At 33.7% G+C, this 24,580-nt stretch overlaps 1 long non-coding RNA gene across 2 annotated transcripts in view; it reads right to left on the bottom strand.

Annotated features, from left to right (window-relative positions):
• The window catches only part of LOC125163302 (uncharacterized), a 266,713-nt gene that overhangs the window by 37,725 nt on the left and 204,408 nt on the right, over positions 1 to 24,580 (bottom strand). For both annotated transcript variants that reach the window (XR_007151387.1, XR_007151388.1), the window contains exon 3: positions 6,023 to 6,100. This is a non-coding gene — a long non-coding RNA (uncharacterized LOC125163302). The remainder of the gene's footprint in view (positions 1 to 6,022; positions 6,101 to 24,580) is intronic.

Genomic DNA, 24,580 nt, shown 5'->3' with positions numbered 1-24,580 from the left:
AGTGATTGCTAAAACAATTAATTCTTAGAGCATTTAAATGTCAACCTGAGATATATCCTAGTGAGATAACACACAGAAAGCAAGAAAGCAAGGCAGCAAGCGAGCAATAAAGAAAGGAAGGAAGGAAGGAAGGAAGGAAAGAAGAAGAAGAAGAAGAAGAAGAAGAAGAAGAAGAAGAAAAGAAAGAAGGAAAGAAAGAAAGAAAGAAAGAAAGAAAGAAAGAAAGAAAACACTCAGGAATATAAAAGAGAGTTCCTTACAAAAGAGAATAGGTATACCTCTGTCTTCTCAAAGTAAATACTTATTCTGAAAAGAAATGCATTACATTTAAGACTGTAACCAAAAGAAGAATTTAAAATATTAAATTATTAATCTTAGAACTGTAAGGAAACAGAGGATGATAAAAGGTAGAATGAAATCAAAAGATGTTAAGTTCAACATTCACAGTAAAATGTCAAAAGATAGACTCCAGTTGATAAATCAAAAAATCATGTTAACAGAGGTATCCATTGGATCGGTAAGCAACCAGCAAACTATCCACAGTATTTGAAGGAAAAAGCATAAGCATGGAAGAGCAAAACAAAGTAAACATAGACCGTTTAGAAGATGGCATAATTGAAATTAAAAAAAACTGAAGAAATAAAAAGTAGGAATTAGAAAACAATTTTTAAATGATAAAGATACCCATATTCTAGGTACCAATCAGGGAAACAGAAAATAGTAACAGGAAAGAATTTGATACTGGAATTTTTGTAGCTCAGAATAACTGAAGCATCTGAAAGAGTAACGATGGATGAAAATGACACTAATTTAATGGAAGTTAAGGAATGCAAGAACACATGAAGCCACCATCAAATATCTTACCTGGTTTCAGTAATGAAGGAAGATTTTCTCAGAATCTAGAATTAGGACTGTAAATAGTTCCTTTTCTTCACACCCTTGCCAACACCTATTATCTTTTGTCTTTTTCATAATATCCATCCCAACAGGTGTGAGGTGGTATCTCATGGTTTCTATTTGCATTTCCTTGGTGATTAGTGATGAAGAGCATCTCGTCATACACATGTTGGCCATTTGTATGTCTTTTGGTGAGAAATGTCTATACAGGTCTTTTACACATTTCAATAGGGTTATTTATTTATTTATTTATTTATTTATTCTGAGTTTTATGAGATCCTTATATATTTTGATTTCCTCTTTTTTAGGTGGGAATGGCAAAGGGAGAGGGAGAGAGAGCGTTAAGCTCTCCACCTTAAGCAGGCTCCACATCCAGCATGGAGCCTGATGTGGGGGTTGTATCTCATGACAGTGAGATCATGACGAGCCAAAATCAACATTGGCTGTTTAACTGACTGAGCCACCAGGCGCCTTTTGAATACACTCTTCTTAAGTTTAGGAACATTGTCTTGATATTTTTTATACCCTTTCCTTCATGTTATTTCTTTTATATTCCAATGGCTTCAAAATGCATTTATATATACCAGGTTTTACCCAGCAACCACCTTAGTATGTCAAAGGTATATTCAACACATCTAAAACTCAATTCAAAACCTATCCCAATACTTTGTCTATTGTTCCACAATTATTAAATGATAAGTGTCCATTAAATTGCATAGGCTTGAAACCTACAAGTTATTCACTTTCATCTTAATCTTTGACCAACATATTTCAATGCCCTATATATTTTGCTTCCTAACCTTTTTGATATTCCCTATCAATACCATCATTTCCACAGTTCATTGGTGCAGCATATGTTACTTGTATCTCTATCCAAACTATTTCTAAACGTAGTTTTTCTCTCTCTACTATCTTCAAGTTGTATAACAATACATTTTAATGTCAGATCTTTTTAAGGGTGAAAAAATGAACAAAATGCCCTAATGAAAAGAGAAATTTTAGTTAATATACTTAAAAATTCAAGATGGAACTTGAATTAAGGTATATCAATGCTGTCAGGACCTGGTTATTCTCCAACTTTTTCTTCTTTTCTTCTTTTTCTACAGGCTTCATTCTCATGTTTACATATACAAGATGGCTGTGGCAGCCCAAACTTATTTTTCTTGGTGTTCAAATCAGAAGAAATGAGAAAATTCTTTTCAGGGGTTCAAGCCAAAGGTTGAGCTTTGATGGATATGACTGAATTGCCAGGGGGACATCTTATGCCTAGGTCAAGAAAATGGAGCCTTCTGAGCCTTGCAGACTGACAGGGGGATTCCTAAATGAAAACTGGGATAGTTGCCAGAGTTAGAGAAAAGGATCCTGGGCCTAAAATCAATAAATATTGGATTACATTTTATTGTTTCTCTCAGGAAACAAAAGTGTTTCAATATGACCTGTAAGAATGTCTATGACCCAGCCCATAGTCTTCTCATCATCCTTACTTCTCATGCTCTACCTATACTGGGCTTTCCTTTAGTCTATGGAACATTATGCTTTTTTCATCTGTTTAATGTTCTCCTACCCATTTTTTTTGCACTCTCTCTTTTAAGTCTTAAATATAATTTTTCTCAGGTAAACTTTCTCTGATTGCCTTGACTAAGTCAAGTTCCTGTGATATTTACATTCGTGACACTCTACTCCTTTCCTACATGGCATTTAATACAGTTTGTAAATAGGTTTTCTTACATTAATATTTGGTTAGTAAATATCATTCACGTAAGAATATAATTTAGTTAGAGGCAGAGGCTTTGTCTCTCTATAATCATTCTAGTTGCCCAATGCTAACCTCATGTATTGGACATATTAAATGCACAATATGTGCTTTTTATATAAATTCATAAATGGATAAGTGCTACAAATTGTGATTTGAATTTATTTAATCCATCAAAGGTCTCACGTGTTCCTTTTTAAAAAATATTTTTAAATATCAGCCAACTTAGTATCATTAGCCAACATTTTGAGGTCTAGGCCACAGGAACACAATACTAATTGATATTTAAAAGCTACTTAGGTTATTTTGCAAAAAGTTCATTGTTGTTTCCTCATTAGAAAAAAAGACTTTCATTTTTCTGCCTGATTTCTTGGGGTGGGTTGAAACCAGGGAAAAAGAAATGAAAAAACAAAACATTTTTTTTTTCACATTTTAGTTCAGTAGACATGCCAAAAAACAAAGCAATCCTAGTCATGTAAAAAGTGTTAAATAATTATTTTTAAATTATTGAAAATAAACTATTAAAAAGCTGATTTTTATAACAAAAGTACTAGCAAATCTATGAAGAGACCTAGAAATCAGCCACTAGTAACAAAATATTTTGATTAGATACTTGCTTTTCAGAAATTAAGTCTCTAATCAATTATTTGATAATGAACAATAATCAACAACCAACTGAATTTCTTAATTTTAGGTACATATCAAATGGTTTCTATTATTAATACAAACTAAAAAATAGTATAAAAACTATCTTAAAAACATACATTTAATCATTATCATTTTAAAGGAAGAAAAAGGAAAGGAAACCACAGTTGGCTGAAATTTCAAAAAGTAATTTAAAATAACATCAAAGGACTATTTCCACATTAATACGGAGAAAGAGTTAACACTTGCATTTTTATATATTTAAATGGAATATTAACAGATAAAATAGGCCAACTATGGATATAAAATGACACAATTCACTGAATACATTTGTAGTTGCTCAAAATTATTGTGAATGTGAATCTGTCACTGATTTCATTTATACAAGTCATTATTTAAAGATATGAAAAATTCCCACAGTATGTTATATCAGTGCTTTGTTCATATTCTCACAGTCCATCTGCAGACCCTGTATATACCTGCTGCTTCCTACTTTATCTATTTTCTTCTTTCTGGTTCACAGCATTCTATAACAGTACTGGAATTTAAGGAGGTTTTGATGGTGATGATAGACTAATTTCCCTTTGGTTTGTACAAGGCATGGTGCCAAAGAAGATGTAAGTAAATATGTAAGTAAATATTTTCTAACATATTTACTCAAAGAAAGAAAGCCTTCTGGAGACAATGATATTAAGTTGAGTTGTGAATAGTGAATGAGACTGGTGAAATGTGTGTTAGAGAGTAAGGAAGGCAGGGCGAGGGTGGCTCAGGAATAGAGTAGGTGAGGCCAGTAAGATATGGAGAAAAACAGAAATGGCATCCTTGGGTAAAAAGTGAAAAGTATAATACTGGCCAAATCACACAGCATCTTGCATCACTTTATTTTAGAAACAGTGAAAAGACATTAAACAGAGGAATAACTTGTATTTTATAACACTCTATGAGTAGCAGAGCTGTTGAACCCTGAGAACAAGTCTGGAGACAGGAAAATCAGTAAAGGGGGCCCTTCTAATGATCCAGGTGAGAATTAGAAGTAAAGCAGTTAGAGGAGGGTTAGAGAGAGATAGAAGCTCTTGTAAGATGGAAACTCAGTAGTAGTTGTGGATTATTTTTACTTCTGCATATTTCAGAAAAAGAATGACACACAATTCGTGGCAAGTAAGTAGATGGTTGTATTTAAATGCAAGTGAAGGAGTAATAATATAATTATTTCATTCCAGGACAATTATTGTAATTGTTTATTAAAATTTAGAAACACATGCAGGGGCAACTGGATGGCGAGTCGGTTAAGCCTCCCAACTCTTCATCTCTGCTCAGGTCATGATCTCATTGTTCGTGACTGAGCCCCGCATCAGCCCCTGCACTGACAGTGTGGAAGCTGCTTGAGATTCTCTCTCTCCCTCTCACTCTGTCCCTCTCCTGCTTGTGCTTTCTCTCTCTCAAAAAAAAATAAATAAATAAACTTTAAGCAAAAATTAGAGATACATGCAAAATAAAGAAGGCATGTCTTCTTTGGCTTATAGACTCAGATGTATATTTTTATAGGCAAATTGGGTATAAATATTTTGAATGGCCATGTTCCATAATAGATAAAAACAAACATCAAAATATACCTCAGAACAACCAAGAAATTCTTCCATACACTACTGTTTTAAGTGTATTGTGTTTGTACTTATAACAATATACTTTTCCTTTTGAATTAAGATTAGGTATGGTTTATGGTTATGTATTAGTTTTTCCTGTCTTAATTTGTGATTTTTAAGATAGGTCAGAATAATAAATAAACCCAGAGAAATTATTGAATAATAGAAGAGAATATGCCATGAAAAATGGGAAAGTAAATAAAGCTGAAAAACATTTGGAAAAAATTGGAATTGTACCCCAATATCTCTGTGTTCCCCAAGTTCTGATTTTCTCCTGTCCTGATCAAGAATTTTGCCCACTTAATGGCTTTGTCCTTTTTCTGCATTAGATATTATACTCAGACATACAATTTGGCACTTGCTTTTCACCCCTAGTACTGCTGAGAAGAAACTTGAAGTCATTGCTTCAAGCTTGCCTCACAGAACCTTTGGATTTGAGGATTTTCTTATCAAATGTATTAAGTTTTCTTAAGTAATCTCACCAGAGGATGTGGACTCTTTATGTTCTCAAAATATTCAGTTCTTCCCATGTAAAAGAAGGCCCTTAGAAGCACCAGATTTCACTGCCATTGTTAGGATATGTGATAGGCTTAGAATTCAAAAATTATTTTTTATAAGATACTTTCATCCTCCCCTTCCATCTCCCAAATAAGGAAATACTCCTTTTAGGTTTCTCACGTATCAAGGTGACTAAGAACTTGATTTGGGGAGATATATAGGTGTACCTTTAAAGCTTCAGACTCTAAAGTCATCATTCTCCAAAGCACAATGTCACAATGACATTAAGCAATTTGCCCAAGGTCACATATTTGTCATATGAAATAATGAAAAGCGTACTCAGCCCGTTCTTACTCCAGAGCCTAAAGTCTTACCATTATACTAGGCTGCTTTGAGTTTATTGTGTGTAACATTATTTTCATGAGCAGCACAAAAATTAATGGGGTTAAAAGATCTTATTTGGAAATATTAACTACTCTATCATCCTCTTAAAGATTAACATTGATCAGTATTATATTAAAATTTAGCATTCCCCGAAGGATACTGCTTGTCATGTAACTGTCCCGAGGCATATTTTTTTCCATACCCTTCATACCACTGGGCCTGTATTTGGGGTCAGCATTCTCCTCACTCCTCAGTCTTGCTTCCAAGTCATTCTTTCTCTCTATAAAAATACAGACAGAATTTCATCAATGGTGAACATACTATCTCCTATGCCTACTTTTTTGAGGCATCTATAGATTACTGGGCCAATTTTTATGAATTCTGTATTAATAAAGATACTGTTTCTAATACCTTGGCCTGTCAATGCCTTTTTCCAAGGTAATATTCTCTCCCTGACTTCAGCCACATATAGTCACCCTTTAGTGTTGGTTATTATAAGTTACTGCAACTTCTCCATAAACCAAATTTCAAACATCTCATTCTGTGTTCCCAACCGCCTAACACTCCATCTCACTACCTTTGCATATCCATTCCTACAATCTATAAACCCCTCTGAGACTTACATTACAAAACATATTGTCTCTCTGTTTCCCATACCCACATCTTTTCTTCCTGCTTCTAAAACTAAGATTCCCTGGTTCGTGAGGATGAATAGAAAGCTACATTCTCTTGCTTCATGAATGTTATCTGGAAAACAACAATATTACTTATATTCTCCTTCTGTCTATCTGTGCCTGAGCTCAACCACAACTGATGGTGTTTGGAGATAAATTCACAATTATACCGATGGGTCTTATTTTAGAATCAGGATCATAAACTTCACATAGGCCCCAGTGTTGCCAACTAGTGGTAATTTTTCACTCTTTTTTTCCACCTGGAATATTTTACTATCTCTCTATTCTTATTGTTATGATATTTCTGTTACTTTAAAAATTATAGGGGTGCCTGGGTGGCTCAGTAGCTTAAGCATCTGACTCTGACTTTGGCTTAGGTCAGGATCTCATGGTTCATGAGATCAAACCCCACATTGGGCTCTGCACTAACAGCACAGAGCTCTCTTTGGATCCTCTCTCTCCCTCTCTCTGTCCCTTTCCCTTCTCATTCTCTTTCTCTCTCTGTCTCTCTCTCAAAATAAATTAACATTAAAAAAATTTACATGCAATTAGAATATAACCTACAAGAGCAACTCGCCCTACTTGTTTGCAACAGCATCCTTGTATTCTGCTTTCATTACTGCCATTGTGGATGAAATGTTATGCCCTTCATCCACCAACCTCTCTAAGTGGACATTAGAACCCATTTCCTCATACCTATTTAGGATGATAGCTCTAGCTATCCTCCCTTGATTCCCATAATCAAGTTCTTAGTATCTACTAAATCATTCCCATCAGCATAAAAGTATTCTGAAAGCTCTTTTTTATTCAAAAACACAAACCTCTCTTTTTTCCATATTTTTATCCAACTACTGCTTTATTCTGTTTTCGCTATAGCAAAATTCTTTCAAAGGTATGGCTGTTCACACCAAATTCCCTCTTGTCTCCTTTCAGAATCCTATGACTTTGCAGAAAAGCTCTTTTCAAGAATCAGAATGGCCAAGTTGATAAATACAATGGTAAATTCAAAGGGTCGGTCTAACAATTAGGTATAGTTGGCCACCTCCTCTTACTGGTTTTACTTACTTTTCTCAGTTTCAGGTACTGGTTGCTGACCTCTAACAGTTGGATTAGTCCTAGGATTTTTCCCCATATCTATCTGCACTTACCATACACTCCAATACCATGCAGATAAAGGCAATTTAAATATTATGCATACACTGACAATATTCAGATTTAGATCTCAAACCCAGACTTCTACCTTTGAGCTCAAGCTCAAACATTTAACTACTTACTACATGGATTTAGACATTTAGTACACATTTTAAACACATGTGAAAAATGAAAGCTTACTCTTCCCCTTGACTTTTTCATTTCAGTAAGTAGCAAGTCTTCTAGTTGCCATCAAACTGTCAGTATATTCTATAATCCTTTTCTCCAAAATATATCCAACACTGATTATTCCTCACACTTTCAATCCATGAAGATCTCTTGATGGCAAGTGGGAGTTGACCTGTCTCGGGAATAAGGGCATCCTCAAGAGCATCATCCAGTCCAATTATCAAGGGGGCGGGGCCATCCATTATCTCCACAATTTCATAGTTAACCCTGTGGAGTGGTATACACTCTAACTTTTAAGGAGAGATATTATTAGTCCAGCCATATAGAATTGATTAAGGTGATAGATGGTTACACAATTACTGAGAAGCCCATTCCATTGTCCAGATGTTTAATCATATGCTCATAGGGTCCCTTTTATTATTCCCACAGAGTAGTAAGCAGGAAGATTGTTTATATATGAGCTATTATGGCAATCTCTCTGCAATTTACCTCACATGGTCTAGCTAAGGGAAACAACAAATATTTAAAGACAATCAAAACTAGAATAATATCCATAAGGATGCATTATTGAAACATAATTTTTCTCTATAATTTCATCTTTATTTCCAGAGATAACCAAATAAAACTCATTTGTTCATAAAAATAATTCCAGGTTTGGGGCGCCTGGGTGGCGCAGTCGGTTAAGCGTCCGACTTCAGCCAGGTCACGATCTCACGGTCTGTGAGTTCGAGCCCCGCATCAGGCTCTGAGCTGATGGCTCAGAGCCTGGAGCCTGTTTCCGATTCTGTGTCTCCCTCTCTCTCTGCCCCACTCCCGTTCATGCTCTGTCTCTCTCTGTCCCAAAAATAAATAAATGTTAAAAAAAATTAAAAAAAAATAATTCCAGGTTTAACGAACTTAGACAAATTTTTTTCATAAACTCAGCAAGAATAGTGATTGATCATATAGATCCTTTAAAATCTGCTTTGCTGGAACTTTTTATAAGGAAAATCTAGAATGAACTTTCAGTAGCCTCTCAAGGCGAGAAGCCAAGCCAAATACTTGTCATTATACTTGCCTATAATATCTAGGTGAATTGTTTCTCAAGATCCCCAAATATTCTGAGGTTTCCTGAGCTTGCCAGGAAGGGACCTTCTTAGTTCACCTGGTAAGACTGCTGGGAATTCTGTAAGCAAAGTATCGGGCTAACATTTCCAGGGGGCTTTATTGATTCCATACAGTCGTTCACATTTTACCCTGAGAGAAATGGTCTGCCACAGATGGATTAAGAAATGAAATAATGTTATTCAGCTGGTGTTTACAAAAGATTGTTCTAGCTGCCATGTGAAATTTATCTTCAACTTATTCTGTCCCCTGGGATATTAGGCAAAAGCTAATAATAATCATTAATTAAGTAAATACGATTATTCATTTATTAATCATCTCTTAAGTGTTGTCCCTGGCACTGGAGTTACATCAAGGAACACAGCAGACATGAACCATGCCTTTGTTAGTTTTTTCCCTTGTTAGTTTTGATAGGATATGCTAAAGAATGTCCAGCCTGTTGGAAATTCAGACCTAAACTCAGGATAGAAGGCATGGCTGCACTTGCAAACTTGCAAGTCATTTTCATAAAAAATATATTAGAAAGGGAAGGAATCATCATCAACTAATCTGTGTCTTGTAGATTTTTTTACCTAAATGTAAAAACACAAAACAATACATCCCAGTTATATGCCTTTACATGGAATCAATTTTTCTAAGCATATTGAATATAAATCCACATAAAATTTTTGCAGAAACCAAATTCCATTTACACGTCTATGGTGGCATGCTGAACAACATCTTGCTCTAGACACACTTGAAATGACAATGTCATACACCTCTTGAATAATAATTTGTGAGACAGATAGTGGTGTCATGATTTGCTGTAAATGTCAGGTGCTTTAAAATATTACAGTACATAGATGATTTTCAGTAAGCTAGTATTTGATTTGATTCAGATGAACAATTCAGTCCTTTTATGCCAAATAACTGATTATTTCTATTTATAATAGAAATAATGCCCATTTGACAATGAACAAATAAAACAGATTGGGGACACATATCTTTGCTATGCATAGACCAAATTCTAAGCATTAACTCATCAGGTAGTTGCCACAAATAATTCTGTATAAAATACCACATAATTTCTCTCATATGTGGGATTTAAGAAACAAAACAAATAAACATGGTGGGGTGGGGGAGAAGAGAGGCAAACCAAGAAACAGACTCTTAACTATAGAGAACAAACTGATAGTTACCAGAGGGGAAGTGGGTGGAAGGATGGGTTAAACAGGTGATTAGGTGATGGGGATTAAGGAGAGCACTTGTGATGTGCAAGGTATTGTATGGAAAGTGCTGAATCAATTAATTCTATACCTGAAACTAATATTACACTGTATGGTTAAAAAAAAAGTAGTAAATTTTAAAAAGGCTGATTTTGAAGTACAGTTTTGTGATCCAACAAGGACTTTACTTGTTGGTGGTTACAATACTTCATTAAATCTAATTTGACTTCAAAATATATACTTTTTTGTAAATTAAAAAAATTAATGCTGTATAAATAGCCTACAATTTCAGGGTTCTATAAAATGATTTAAACTCTAACAAAGCCCTACAAATATAATCAAAACACAGAGTGATATGGGAAAATAATTAACATTCTTATCTCACTTGGTTGAGTTATGAACATTTTTTTATGCTTGAAAGGGAAATCCTTAATAAATAGACGGAATATAGAAGATTAAGTCACCTTATTAAACAATTACTGTGTAATTATGTCAGCATAGGAAGCATATCACATAATCCACTTTGTGTTTACCCACATTTAAAAGGTGTCAGTGATATTCTCTGACTTGTAAATGAGCATTGACAGATTGGAAAGCATAGTAAATAAGATGGACTGGAAGAAGAAAGGAAAATATGTTAAATCTTATTATGAATTACATACATGATGTCAAGTACTTTTAAAAAGTATGATTCTCTGCATTACATTTGATATATAGATTAATCTGCCTTAAATGTTCAATATTAGGCCCAGAGGTACATATGCTTCATTACCACCTGACCTGTTCTAAAGAAATACTAAATGCACTCTCTGGTATCTGCCCTTCTTTTCTTGTTGTTGTTTCTTTTTGCTTAAAACTTTATATTCTTTTTTAAAAGTATATTATCATTAGTACCTTAATTCTTTCCCTGATATTATAGGAAACTCCTGTTGCTTTATTGGCTTCTGTAAAACTGATGAAATGAAAGCATTTTGAGGATGGAGACTATGGGGCTTGTTGTTGCTCACTGCAGTGGCCTTGCACCAAGGTGAAAAAAATGCATATTTGTTGCTATCTTAACTGTATCACTCAGATAAGCTATGCTATGATAGGAACAGATAACCTCAGAAAATTCACCAGCTTATAAGAGTAAAGATTCAATTCTCATGCATGCAATGTGTTCATTCTGGGCAGCTGTCTCTCTGGTCCATGTCCTCGTTTCTTTGGAATCTCAGACGAAGGAGAAGCCTCTGTCTGGAAAATTGTCAATCTTGTGATAGAAGGAAAAATGATGTAGCAAACCATGAGTTCATTCTTAAATATTCTGCCCAGAAGCTTCCACACTTTTGATTAGTCAGAGTAAATCACATGGCCATGCCTGAGCTCAACTGGGTGTAGATCCGTGACTTCCCCATTGAAAGGGGCCCTATAAGAAAAAAACTGAAGTATTTGATCAACAGTAATAGTCTGCCCCAGTGATTGACAATGTTCTTTGCCAGAGTCCCACTAAACAAAATCCACTTAGGCTCACAAATACTATTCTTCAAGTTAAAACAATTATGATTCTGGAAATTGAACAAGTTTTCAAAGGCATTAAGCCATAACTCGTAAATTGTTCATCTGTTTTTATGTCACTACAAATTCTCATGACTTCAAATAGGCTTGTTTCATGATTCAGTAAGCCCTGTCTTGTTTTAATCCTATTTAACCTGGATTTAATATCTGACTCTCAAATTTTGACTTCCTCTGAATGTGTGCATTTATGAAAGTTTTCTTATTTTATTGTGAATTCTAGCTTTAAATGATTATTTCTGTGAGCAAACTAGAGTATGTGTTTTTAAGTGTGGGTTTTACCACTTACTTTTTTAATTAGAAAAATCTGGGGGAGAAAGAGATAGAGTGGAGGAAGGGAAGATGGAGAGGAGAGAAAGCATCCTAAGTAGGTTTCATGCCCAGCGTGGAGTCCAACAAGGGATTTCTTCTCACAACCAACCATGAGATCATGTCCTGAGCCAAAATCAAGAGTTGGACACCTCACTGACTGGGCCACCCAAGCACCTCTGCGTTTTACCATTTATTAATTGTGTGATCTTCAGCAAGTCACTTAATCACTCTATTCCAGTTTCCATGTCTGTAAAATGGGATCAGGAATATATATAACTAATGAGATTATTTGAACATTAAGAGCTTAGTATTTGTACTATGGGAAAAAAGTTCAGCAATGTAATAAGGTTAAGATATTCTTAATTGCCATAAAATGTGAAACTGGATTACAACGATCAATATATTTTTAATTTAATGTCTCCTGAATTATCTAATTTTATATCCTACTACAGTAGAATTCTAGTACAGTAACTAATGAATTTTAATAAATGGAATGAGTGCAAGATCTCTGTCTCTGCTTGATTGTTTTTTCAGAATTTCCAGGTCGTGGGACAAAAATTTTCAGTGACAACAGCCATGGGTGCAGTCACTCATTTGTTCATTGAAAAAACATGTATTGCATGCCTTACATATGCCAGGGATTTTGAAGAGGATTGGATTTGCTGTTTAATAATAAACAGATGTTATTGTTTTTTGTCCCCAAGGAATTTACATCCATATGGGAGATACAAGCAGGACAGCTACGATAAACTACAGTATGTCCAAAGACAAAAGAATTGCACACAAAAATTGTACCAAGATTTGTGCTCAGGAGAGATTTTCTTTGTTGGCACTTTCTTCTCACTTACATACCCTCAAAAGTAAGTCCTAATATCAAAGTAGTCTATAGTATTAAATCTTCTATTATATAATTGAATCAAATATTATTAATCACATCCAATTTTCTTTATCCTATTCTTACTTATTGTTCCGTAGTAGCTGCTGTGTCCACTAATAAACATTTATTAGTTAACAAATTGGCTGGCTTTGCTTTTCTTGTGTCTGTAATTAATCAACACTGAGACTCCTTCCCATATTCCTTATCAAAATGGGCTCATATTTAAGTGTATGGAGTCATAGAGTAAATGAATTTATTAAGCTTGCTTTCAATGGGCAAAAATCTAAGATTTATACTTGACTACTGCCGTCATTTAATTCATAGCTTTGTTGAATTAACATAAATGGAAATGGTATTTTAAATTTTAAAAATCTATGCATTATCATCTATATTTCTACCACAAAATCTAAAAACACTAAAGCAGCATATCACTGTAGCAACTCAACTTTCACAAAGTCCTCGGCAGGCAGCATTCTAAAGAAAAATATTTCCATGTGAAGCCAGTTATATAGCATCTAACAGAACAGAAGTCTACATTTAAAGTAAAGTACTTCTGATTTGGAGCCAAGATTTCTGAAATAGTTTGAATTATAACAAAATGTCCTTATTTCTTCTACACATTAGAAATGAGGCAATTAATATAACACTGGCTTGCTTTTTCACTTCTCAGTACATTTTCGATGCCACGATATGGAGATTGGCCGAGTACATTCATCAAATATTTGCCAGGTCAGTGTTTTTAGAATATTTTCATACTTTTTGGAGTAAACATGCTGATTTTACTTTTTCCCCCTGAAGGCTACATGTTTAAAAATTCAAACAGCTTAGTTTGATCAAGATAATGGGAAAAATATAAACCATTCTGTGTGTTTTTTGAGTGTAGAAAAGGCATTGAGATTTAGAATGATTCATTCTTTAACAAATGAAATCCATAGTCCTGTGTGTTGGTGTATGCCTTACTACCCTAAGCTACGATTGAGCAAGTCTTTGCAACATGGTTGGAATAAGTTGTGTTTATCTTAGTGAAACACTTCTTATTTAAAAATTTCCATTTTTATTACTGTTGTGTTTCATCAATTAAATAAATGTTGTATGAAGTATTTTAAATTAGTTTTTACTTTATTAAACAAGGTACCTGAATTACAACTCAAATAGTATTTAATCTTAACAGTATATTCTTTACCACAATCCTCCCTTCCTCCTCTGACTCTCTCTCTCAGGAGGCAACTATTTTAACCCTTCTAGTTTTCTTTATACTTGTATTTTCATATATTTTTAATTCTTTATAAGACATGTGAACTACTGTTCTTTAATTAGTGGCATGGGTGGGGGGGAGTTCAGAGGATCCAAAGCAGGCTCCATGTTGACAGCAGTGAGCCTAATGTGGGACTCGAACTCACAAACCATGAGATCATGAACTGAGCTGAAGTTGGATGCTTAACTGACTGAGCCAACCAGGTGCCCCATTAAAGCTAAATGTATTTTCAGTGATCATACTGAATATAAATACAGCTGAATATCAAAGTGTAAAATGATTACGTTTTATTCTTTACTTTTCCTTGAATCAATACTTGTCATCTATATTAATTATCTTAGATTTCTTTGAAATTTTTACTATTCATCCCATACTTTCCACTTGTACTCCAATAGATTATAACATGATTTTACAATATAATTTATCATGTTCTTTTTGTCCTTTGAGATAATTGAGATCTCCATTCTTCTATGTAAATGATATATATCTAGGACTATTTTATTGTAATTTGACAATTACCTTTGTCTTTCTCTTGAGTATGTTATATTACTGTTGAGATCTTTTGTTTTATCCTTTTGTTAGAACACTTCTTCTAGAATCTTCTGTACAGCTTTTTTATCTTTGTTCAGATTTAATGTCCTGGGATCTCCATCTCACCATCTGTATTAGTTCCCTAGGGCTGCTATAACAAAGTACCAAAAGCTAGGTGACTTAAAACAAGAGAAATTTATTCTCTCACACTTCAGAGGCTAGAAGTCTAAAATTAACGAGTCAGCAGAACTCTGAAAGTTCTAAGGAAGAATCCTTCCTTGCCTCTTTCTAACTTCTAGTGGTTGGGGGTAATCTTTGGTGTTCCATGGCTTATAGACACATTACTCCAGTCTCTACTTCAGTCATCACATGACTCTATTCTTGTGTGTCTGTGTCCATCTTCATATGGTCTTCTTATAAACAAGGCAATCATTGAATTTAGGTCCAACTCCAATTCAGCATGACCTCATCTTAACTGAATTTCATCTGCAAAGATGTTATTTCCAAATAAATTTTAATTCACTGGTACTAGAGGTTAAGACTTCAAACCATCTTTTCGGAGGACACAATTCAATCCATACCATTTTTTTTCAAGGTTCTTTTTAGTTCTATGAGTTTTCTATGTATTTGCCTTTTTCTTGATATAATCTTTCATGTTTATGGAGCAGAATTATCAGAAGCATCCTGAGAAAAGATGAAGATAAATACACTTGTTCAGACATTACAGACCTGAAAATGTGCCTGCTTTGAGCCTTCTGTTTACCCATTACGTTATTGAGGAGCCTCAAAGATGCTGTACACATTCCTGCAAAATCACTTTTGCACTGGCTCTTCCTTTCTCCTGGAATCCTTAAATCTAAAAAGATAGGGCTTGCTTTCTTACCTTCCTCATACCATCATCACAGGTTATTTCCACAGGTTATTTCGTTTGGTCACATTATGGAATATTTTAACCACAACCAAACAATGTTCTTTACTCTGCCTACTCATTTTTCTTTCTTCATATTTAAAACCATGTAAGGGCTAAAAGATAAACTGAGGCATATTAACAGTTTGAGTTTATGTGAGCAATATATACTTGAATCAGGCAGCACCAAACTGAAAGTGGTTAGGTGAACTCCCCAATGGAAGACACAAGAAAGATTTATCTAGAGGAAGTACAGAGCAAAGAAAGAGAATCATTGATTTAGTATAACTTAAAGTCTGGTTTGTTTTTTTACTTTGAGGCACTTACAGTCTTAGATTTTGGTTTGCTTTCCTAGGCCACCATGGTATTACAGGTCTAATGGTCATATTTAATTAACATATTGTGTATTTTATCTATTGTTTATTTCACTTCATTAAGTATTAAGTTTTATGAGGGCGGAATTTTATGTATTGCTTTGTTTTCTCTTCTGTGTTTCTAGTGCTTTAACGAGTCCCTACTAAACATGAGGAATCTAATTGAATTATTGAATGACATACCAAATGGATAAATAGATGAATTTAAGTTTGTTTTTATTTTCTGTGCTGGATACTTGTCCTTGATTCTGGCAATTTTTCTAGAATGATTCAGATAAATATTTCCTTCCATCTATCTGTGTTCTCTATTGCAGATATTAGACCTCCTGACAGGTCCTTTATTACCTTTTATCTTTTGTTTTCCATTTCTTTTTTCTTTCTTTCTTTTTTTTTAGTTATTTTTTTTTCCTTTCTCTCAAGGTAACTTCTTCAGGTCCATATTTTTTTAAAAAGTTTTTTTTTATTTTTTTTTTTGAGAAAGAGAGAGCAAGCAGAGGAGGTGCAGAGAGAGAGAGAGACACAGAATCTGAAGCAGGCTCTGAGCTATCATCATGGAGTCTGATGGGGGCTTGAAGTCACAAACTGCATGATCATGACCTGAACCAAAGTTAGATGCTTAACTGACTGAGCCACCCAGGTGCCCCTCCATCTTTCTTTTACTGATGTTTTCACATCCACTTTCAAATTTTTGTTTCTCTAAATATTCCTTTAGAGGAAATCTTTTTCTTGTTTCAAGGAGGAAGTATCGTGTCTCATCTCTGGGAGAAATTGATGACAAATTTGTTGATATTTTCATTTTCTACTATATTTTTATTTCCTCTAGTGTACTTGTATTTTGTTTATTTATTTTAGCCTCTGGATATCTGTCTGTATTTAGAGTGGAGAAGTTGCTAACTATAATCCTCTGAGCACTTTAACTGAGCAGTATCAACTTTGGGTTCCCCTATAGACTTTATGGGGAAATCCTCATACTGTGTCTCTAGTCTTCTGAGCTGGTCAGTTTTTTCAGCGCACACTCTGCCAATTTCCTACTTGGGGGTCAGAGATCTGGCAGGCAAGTGAAAGAAGATGCCTGAAAGTCTCAGAATTCAATATTTTTAGGCCTAATTGTTTCCATTCAGGACTCATGGTCTCAAATATGAGTGGTGTCTCTCAGTTCAGAGATTGTATTGTCCATTGTAGAGAATAAGTCTCCTCCCATCCATTAGAGAGTCAGTACGTCTAGATATCTAACTACTTCTAAGTCCATCTTTCAACCTATGTTCTTTATTTTAACACATCCTCATTCACGGTTCTTTGATTTGTTCAGAACTCTGAATTATAGATCATACATGTCTTGACTTTTTTGACAGCTAAGAACTTGACCTCTGAGGGCTTAGTAGTTCAGTAATGCAAATCTCTCTGCTTTTCATTTTCCCAAATTTGGTTGTTGTTGTATTCCTGTTCTTTCATTGTAGTGGCCTTTTTTTTTACAATCCCTTTTTAGGGTTTAAGCAAGCAAAGTTAGATGCATGTGTTCAACATTCCATCTTTATCTAAAAGCTACCTATTCTCTCTTAACTATGTTTAGATCAAACTAGCGTAACTGTCATATTCAGAAAGATATATTTTGCATATTGGATAAATACTTTGAATGATACTAATACATATTGCAATACCAAATAGAATAATATTCTGTACATATGGCAGTGTTTAGTAATAAACATTAGCTCATTTTCTCTTCAGTTCAAATCTTTTTATTTGTTTATTTTTTTAACATTTATTCATTTTTGAGAGACAGAGAGAACAGAGTGTGAGTAGGGGAGTGGCAGAGAGAGAGGGAGACACAGAATCTGAGGCAGGCTGCAGGTTCTGAGCTGTCAGCACAGAACCTGAGTCGGGGCTCGAATCCACTGACTGTGGACATGACCTGAGCCAAGTCAGACACAACCAACTGAGCTACCCAGCACCTCAGTTCAAATCTTTTAAATAAATAAAATAATAAATGCCATAATTTCTTCTGGAAAGTATAGAAAAGTGAAATTCAGCAGTGTTAAGTAACAGGACCAAGGATCAGTTAGGCACCAAAGTTTATGAAGGTTTTCGTGATTTCAAATATACAGTTGACCTTTGAAAAGGTGATTAGGGGCACCGATCTTTCATGCAGCCAAAAATCCACATGTAACTTTTGATTCCCCCAAAACTTAACTACTACTAGCTTACTGTTTATGAGAAGCCTTACTGATAACATGTGCAATTAACACATATTTTATGTGTTATATGTATTATATATTGTATTCTTACAATAAATTAGAGAAAAGAAAATGTTATTAAGAAAATTATAACAAAAGAAGAAATATTTACAGTACTGTATTTATTGAAAAAATCTGCATGTAAGTGGACCCATGCAGTTCAAATCTATGTTGTTCAAGGGCCAACTGAAATATCTTTTCCCATGATGTAATAAAGCCTTAAATATTTTAATCTTTATTATAATTTTCAGGAAACCATACTGAATAAATATATTTTCATTACATAAAAGTACTATCTAAGATAAAATTGCTTTTCATGCAATTTCTCCAGCAACTAACTATATACATTTTACCCATTACTTGTCTCTATAGAAAAAGTCCCTGTTGCAGAACATCAAGAACTCTCATGCATAAGATTTATTTTTCTTAATAAAGAGTGTGCAGCTGCATAAAATTTTAACCTGTAGAGATTTCTGAATTAATGTCTTGTAATGGTAGACATTAAAAGCTATGTCCATGAACCTTGAAGTCTCTCATAGAGGTGTTTGTTCAAAGTTCAATATCATTTTGTCAACGAAGCTAATTCACTGCAATACAGAAAGACACCAGCATATTACATTGTGCTTTATCTTCTTTATACAATTTCTTCTGTTACAATATATCTTACTATTCTATCACCAAATATGCCTACATATTTGTTATATTTGTTTGTGTGTGTGTGTGTGTGTGTGTGTGTGTGTGTGTGTGTCAAAATTCAACCTTTGTATTCTTTTTATGTTTTTATAAGGATATGACTGATGGCTATTTTAATAAAGGTGTTGTTGTGACATCTATCTATATGCCATTAGTCCAATCAACATCTAGTCATTTATACACTAGTAAATTAAAGATGCATGATGTTGTGTGAATAAGTCATCTAACAATGATCAGAAAGAGTCTAGATTTTGCATTCTTGGATAAGAGTTGATTGGAAGGAGAATGAGGAAAAGTATGCTTTCTCAATAAACTATAATGTGTTATACAAAGGGCTTTGCAAAGTATTTTGGGGGAAAAATAACGTTGATATCAGTTTTTGTTAAGTGAAGGTAATTATGTTGTTTAGCCAAAATAAGGTGATAGTAGTTCAAGGTTGGTGTATCAATAAATACAATCATGTACTAAAGCATTAGCAATATCCAATAGAAAGTAAAATTGAAGAAGAAGACTTTTAAAGTATTAAAATAAGTAATGAACCTGGGAATAATACTAACAATATATGTGCTGGACATCCATAGAGAAAATTATTAAATCATACTGTTCAGTTAAAAGACATACATAAAAACCCGAAAACAGATGTACCATGTTCACTAATTGCAATACAAAATATCAAAAATGTCATTTTGTATAATTTTCTAGGAAATTTATGAACTGAAAGTAAAATTGATAAACTGAACAGTATAAATGGGACAAATTTTACTTAAGTTGGGAATTTATTAAAGGACAAAAATACTTTAAGAAGTCATGGAAAACACTTTCTTCTATGACAATTGATTTACCATAGAGAAGACAAGGAAAAGTAGATTCTTACTCATACTCAATAATAATCAATTCCTTATGAATTAACACAAAATGTGTTAAAAACTTTAAACCGTTAATGAATTTAAAGAAGCCTATTGATTTATTTGTTTAAAAAATCCAAAAGTGCAGACCATAAAGGGAAAAAGTATACATATGAATGTTAAAATACGTATAATTTCCTAAAATAAAAGCATTCTTGGGGCATCTGGGTGGCTCAGTCAGTTAAGCCTCCGACTCTTGATCTTGGCTGGGTCATGATCTCACAATTGTGAGATTGAACCTCCCCATTGGGCTCCGTTCTGGGCGTGGAGCCTGCTTAAGGTTCTGTTTCTCCCTCTCTCTTTCCACCCCACTCCCACTCACACAAGTGCTATCTCTTTTTCTCAAAACAAACCAATAAATAAAAATAAAATTAAAAGATTCTTACTCAACATAGAAAAGCCAAAAGACTCCATCAAAAAATTTCTAGAACTGATACATGAATTTTATAAAGTCACAGGACAAGATCAACATATAGGGGCACCTGGGTGGCTCAGTCATTTAAGCCTCCAACACTTGATCTTGGCCCAGGTCACATATGACCTCATGGTTCCTGGAATTGAACCCCACATTGGGGACTATGCTGACAGCAGGGAGCCTGCTTAGAATTCTCTCTCTCCCTCTCTACCCTTCTCCCATTGGAGCACATTCTTTCTTTCGAAATAAATAAACTTTTAAAAAAATCAATGTACATAAATCTCTTGCATTTCTATACACCAATAATGAAGCAGCAGAAAGAGAAATCAAGGAACTGATCCCATTTATAATCGCAACAAAAAGTGTAAGATACCTAGAAATAAACCTAACCAAAGAGGTAAAACATCTGTACTCTGAAAGTTATAAAATATCCATGAAATAAATTGAAGAGGACACAAAGCAATAGAAAAATATTAGGCTCATGGATTGTAAGAACAAACATCATTAAAATATCTATCATACCCAAAGCAATCTACACATGTAATGCAATCCCTATCAAAATAACAGCAGCATTTTTCACAGAACTAGAACAAACAATCTTAAATTTTGAATGGAACCACAAAAGAGCTTGAATAGCCATAGCACTATTGAAAAAGAAAAGCAAAGCTGGAGGCATCACAATTCCAGACTTCAAGCTATATTACAAACCTGTGGTGATCAAGACTGTATGGTCCTGGCACAAAAACAGATGCATAGACAAATAGAACAGAGTAGAAAACTCAGAAATGGACTCACAACTATGTGGTCAATTAATCTTGGACAAAGCAGGAAAGAATATCCAATGGAAAAATGAGAGTCTTTTCAACAAACAGTGTTGGGAAAACTGGTCAGCAACATGCAAAGGAATGAAACTGGACCATTTTCTTACACGATATACAAAAATAAATTCAAAATTGATTAAAGACCTAAATGTGAGACAGAAAACCATAAAAATCTTAGAAAAAAACACAAGCAGTAACCTCTTTGACCTCAGCCATAGTAACTTCTTACCAGATGTGTCTCCTGAGGCAAGGAAAACAAAAGCGAAAATAAACTATTGGGACTTCATCAAGATAAAAAGCTTCTGCACAGTAAAGGAAAACAATCAACAAAACTAAAAGGGAACTATCAGCATTGGAAAAGATATTTGATAATGATATATCTGATAAAGAGTTAGTATCCAAAACCTATAAAGAACTTATCAGACTCAACACACAAAAAACAAATAACCCAGTTAAGAAATAGGCAGAAGACTCTAATGAACAATACATAGAAAAATGTAGGTTATTTATTTTCCAGTCTTAGTTTATATCTGTTAATACAAAATAATAGCAATTCAGCTTATCACGAAAAAGAAAACCTATAGCCCCTGGGAAGTAAGAAATAAGGTAGCAGAAATAATTCTTAATATTACCATAATTTCACAAATGTAAATGGACTAAACTAACCAATGAAATGACAGGGACTTTCAGATTTGATACCAACAAAAAAGATTCAACAAAATCTTCTACAGGAGACATGATTGCAACAAAAGTCATGGAATAGTTGCAAATAAGAGGACGAAAAAATAAATCAGACAAATATGAACCAAATGTAGCTGGAGAAGAGCTCTTAATACCTGAAAAAAATCTTGGAAAATATAAGGAACAAAGAAGATACAACTATCAAAATATATGTGCACCTAATGTTTAGGCTCAAAATATAACAGACAACTAACAGAACTACAGGAGAAATAGACAAATCAAAAAATATTATTTTAAAAGCCTAACATGCACTCTTAGAAACTGATAGCCTAAGCAGGCAAAAAGTAAGCAGAGATGTCAAATATCTACAACATTTTATAAGCATCCAAATGTCCATTAACAGATAAATAAAACAATGCTGTAGGGGCACCTGGGCGGCTCTGTCAGTTAAGCATCTGACTTCAGCTCATGTCATGATCTCACAGTTTGTGGGTTCCAGTCCCACACTGGGATCTGTGCTGACAGCTCAGAGCTTGGAGCCTGCTTCGGATTCAGTGTCTCCCTCTTTCTCTGTTCCTTCCCTGCTCATGCTTTGTCTCTTTCTCTCTCTCTCAAAAATAAAATAAAAACATCAAAATTTAAAAAAAAAATAAGCAGAAGACATGAACAGACACTTTTTCAAAGAAGACATCCAGATAGCTAACATACACATGAAAAGATGTTCAGCTCAACATCACTCATCATCAGAGAAATATAAATCAAAACTACAATGAGGTACCACCTCACATCTGTCAGAATGGCTAAAATTAACAACATAGGAAACAACAGATGTTGATGAGGATGCAGAGAAAGGGGAACCCTTTTACACTGTTGGAAATTAAAACTAGTGCAGCCACTCTGGAAAATAGTACGGAGGTTCTACAAAAAGTTAAAGATGTAACTACTCTATGACACAGCAATTGCACTACTAATTATTTACCCAAAGGATACAAAAATACTGACTCAAAGGGGCATATGCACCCTGATGTTTATAAGCAGCATTATCAACAATAGCCAAATTATTTAAAGTGCCCAAATGTTCATCCACTGATGGATGGATGAAGAAGAGATGCTTTTATATATATATATATATATATATATATATATATATATATATATGAATATATATGAACATATATATGTGAATATATATATGAATATATATATGAACATATATATGTGAATATATATATGAATATATATATATTGAATATATAATGAATATATATTGATGACACAAAGAAATAGAATATTTATTCTTTCACAAAGAATAGAATATATATTCATTATATATATGAATATATATATATATATATATATATGCCATATATACAATGAAACATTGCCCAGCCATCAAAAAGAATGAAATCTTGCCATTTGCAATGATGTGGATGGAGCTAGAGTGTATTATCTTAAGCAAAATAAGTCAGTCAGAGAAAGACAATTACCATATGATTTCACTTACATCTGGAATTTAAGAAACAAAATAGGTGAACAAAATTTTTAAGAAAGAGAGGGATACAAACCATAAGAGAGGCTTCTAACTATAGGGGACAAACTGAAGGTTGATGGAGGGAAGGCATGTGGGGGATGGTCTAGATGGGCAAAGGGCATTAAAGAGAACACTGTTTCTATGAGCCCTGAGTGTTATAGGTAAGTGATGAATCACTAAATTCTAGTCCTGAAACCAATATTACACTATATGTTAACTAACTAGAATTTAAAACTGGAAACAAAATAATAATAATGATGATAATAATAAAATAATCCAATATATTACATAGAGGTATGGATAAAGTAACATTGGTCAGGTGTGGATTGTTGAAGCTGGCTGTTGGGAACATGAAGATTCCCTCCACAGTCTCTAATTTGTATATTTGAAGTTTTCCCCCCCCCAAAAAAAAAAACAACTTTTTTTTTTAAGGAAACAAAGAAAAATATTCTGTAAAAATACAAAAACAAATCTCCAAGGAATGAAGTTGAAAAGTATAACAGGAGACAGGGGAAATATTTGTGGTGTGCACAAGTGACAAAAGTATTTAGATATTCAAACAAGCAAAACTCCATATAAGCCAATAGAGAAACTTGAAAAAAAATCTGAAATCTGAAATAATTTATACAGCTGGACCCTGAAAGATCAATATGTATTTGAAAAAGTTTAAAAATGCTTTCTCAGTCAGAATCAAGGAATTGAAGAGTTTAAACAGTGAGTTTCCCACACCTATTAAATTGACAAAAATAATAATAATAATAACAATAATAATAATAATAGTAAGTTTGGTAACATTAATGGTGAGGAAAATTACAGCTTGATTCTAAGAAATTGAAGATCAATGTAATAATAGCAGATAAGGTTGAAAATATTGATAACTCATGATTTACAACTTAGTTTTAGGCATTTACCTTTAAAGTAATACATCAAACATTTTTGCAAAAAAAATTAAAATATTCGGGGCAGCAATTTCTGTAAGAGCTAAATAGACAATAAAATGATCATGAATATAAGGTAAAGATAAATAAAGTCTGCATTATTCACATGATAGCATAATGATAGTAGTTAAAGAATGAACTAAATCTACGTACAGTACTCACTACTGTCAAAATCATGGTATTTAATTCAAATGACAAATTCTACAGAAATGGAGGTAACAAGTTGCTTTAAAGATTGATACATGTACAACTATGTAAGATATCACCATTACTTATGAGTTAAAATTGTAAATATTTAATGAAAAATTACAAAACAAATGAATCATACTGTTTCCCTTAATGAGAGAGGTAGATGGAAACGGGCAGGCATGAAATAGCGAGCATCACTCATCTATGTATTTATTTATTAAATAAACTAAATTGATATAAAATTCA

This window comes from Prionailurus viverrinus, chromosome B1 (assembly GCF_022837055.1).
Source record: "Prionailurus viverrinus isolate Anna chromosome B1, UM_Priviv_1.0, whole genome shotgun sequence".
In the NCBI taxonomy this organism is placed as follows: Eukaryota; Metazoa; Chordata; class Mammalia; order Carnivora; family Felidae; genus Prionailurus; species Prionailurus viverrinus.
This window is presented reverse-complemented; position numbering and strand designations above follow the sequence as displayed.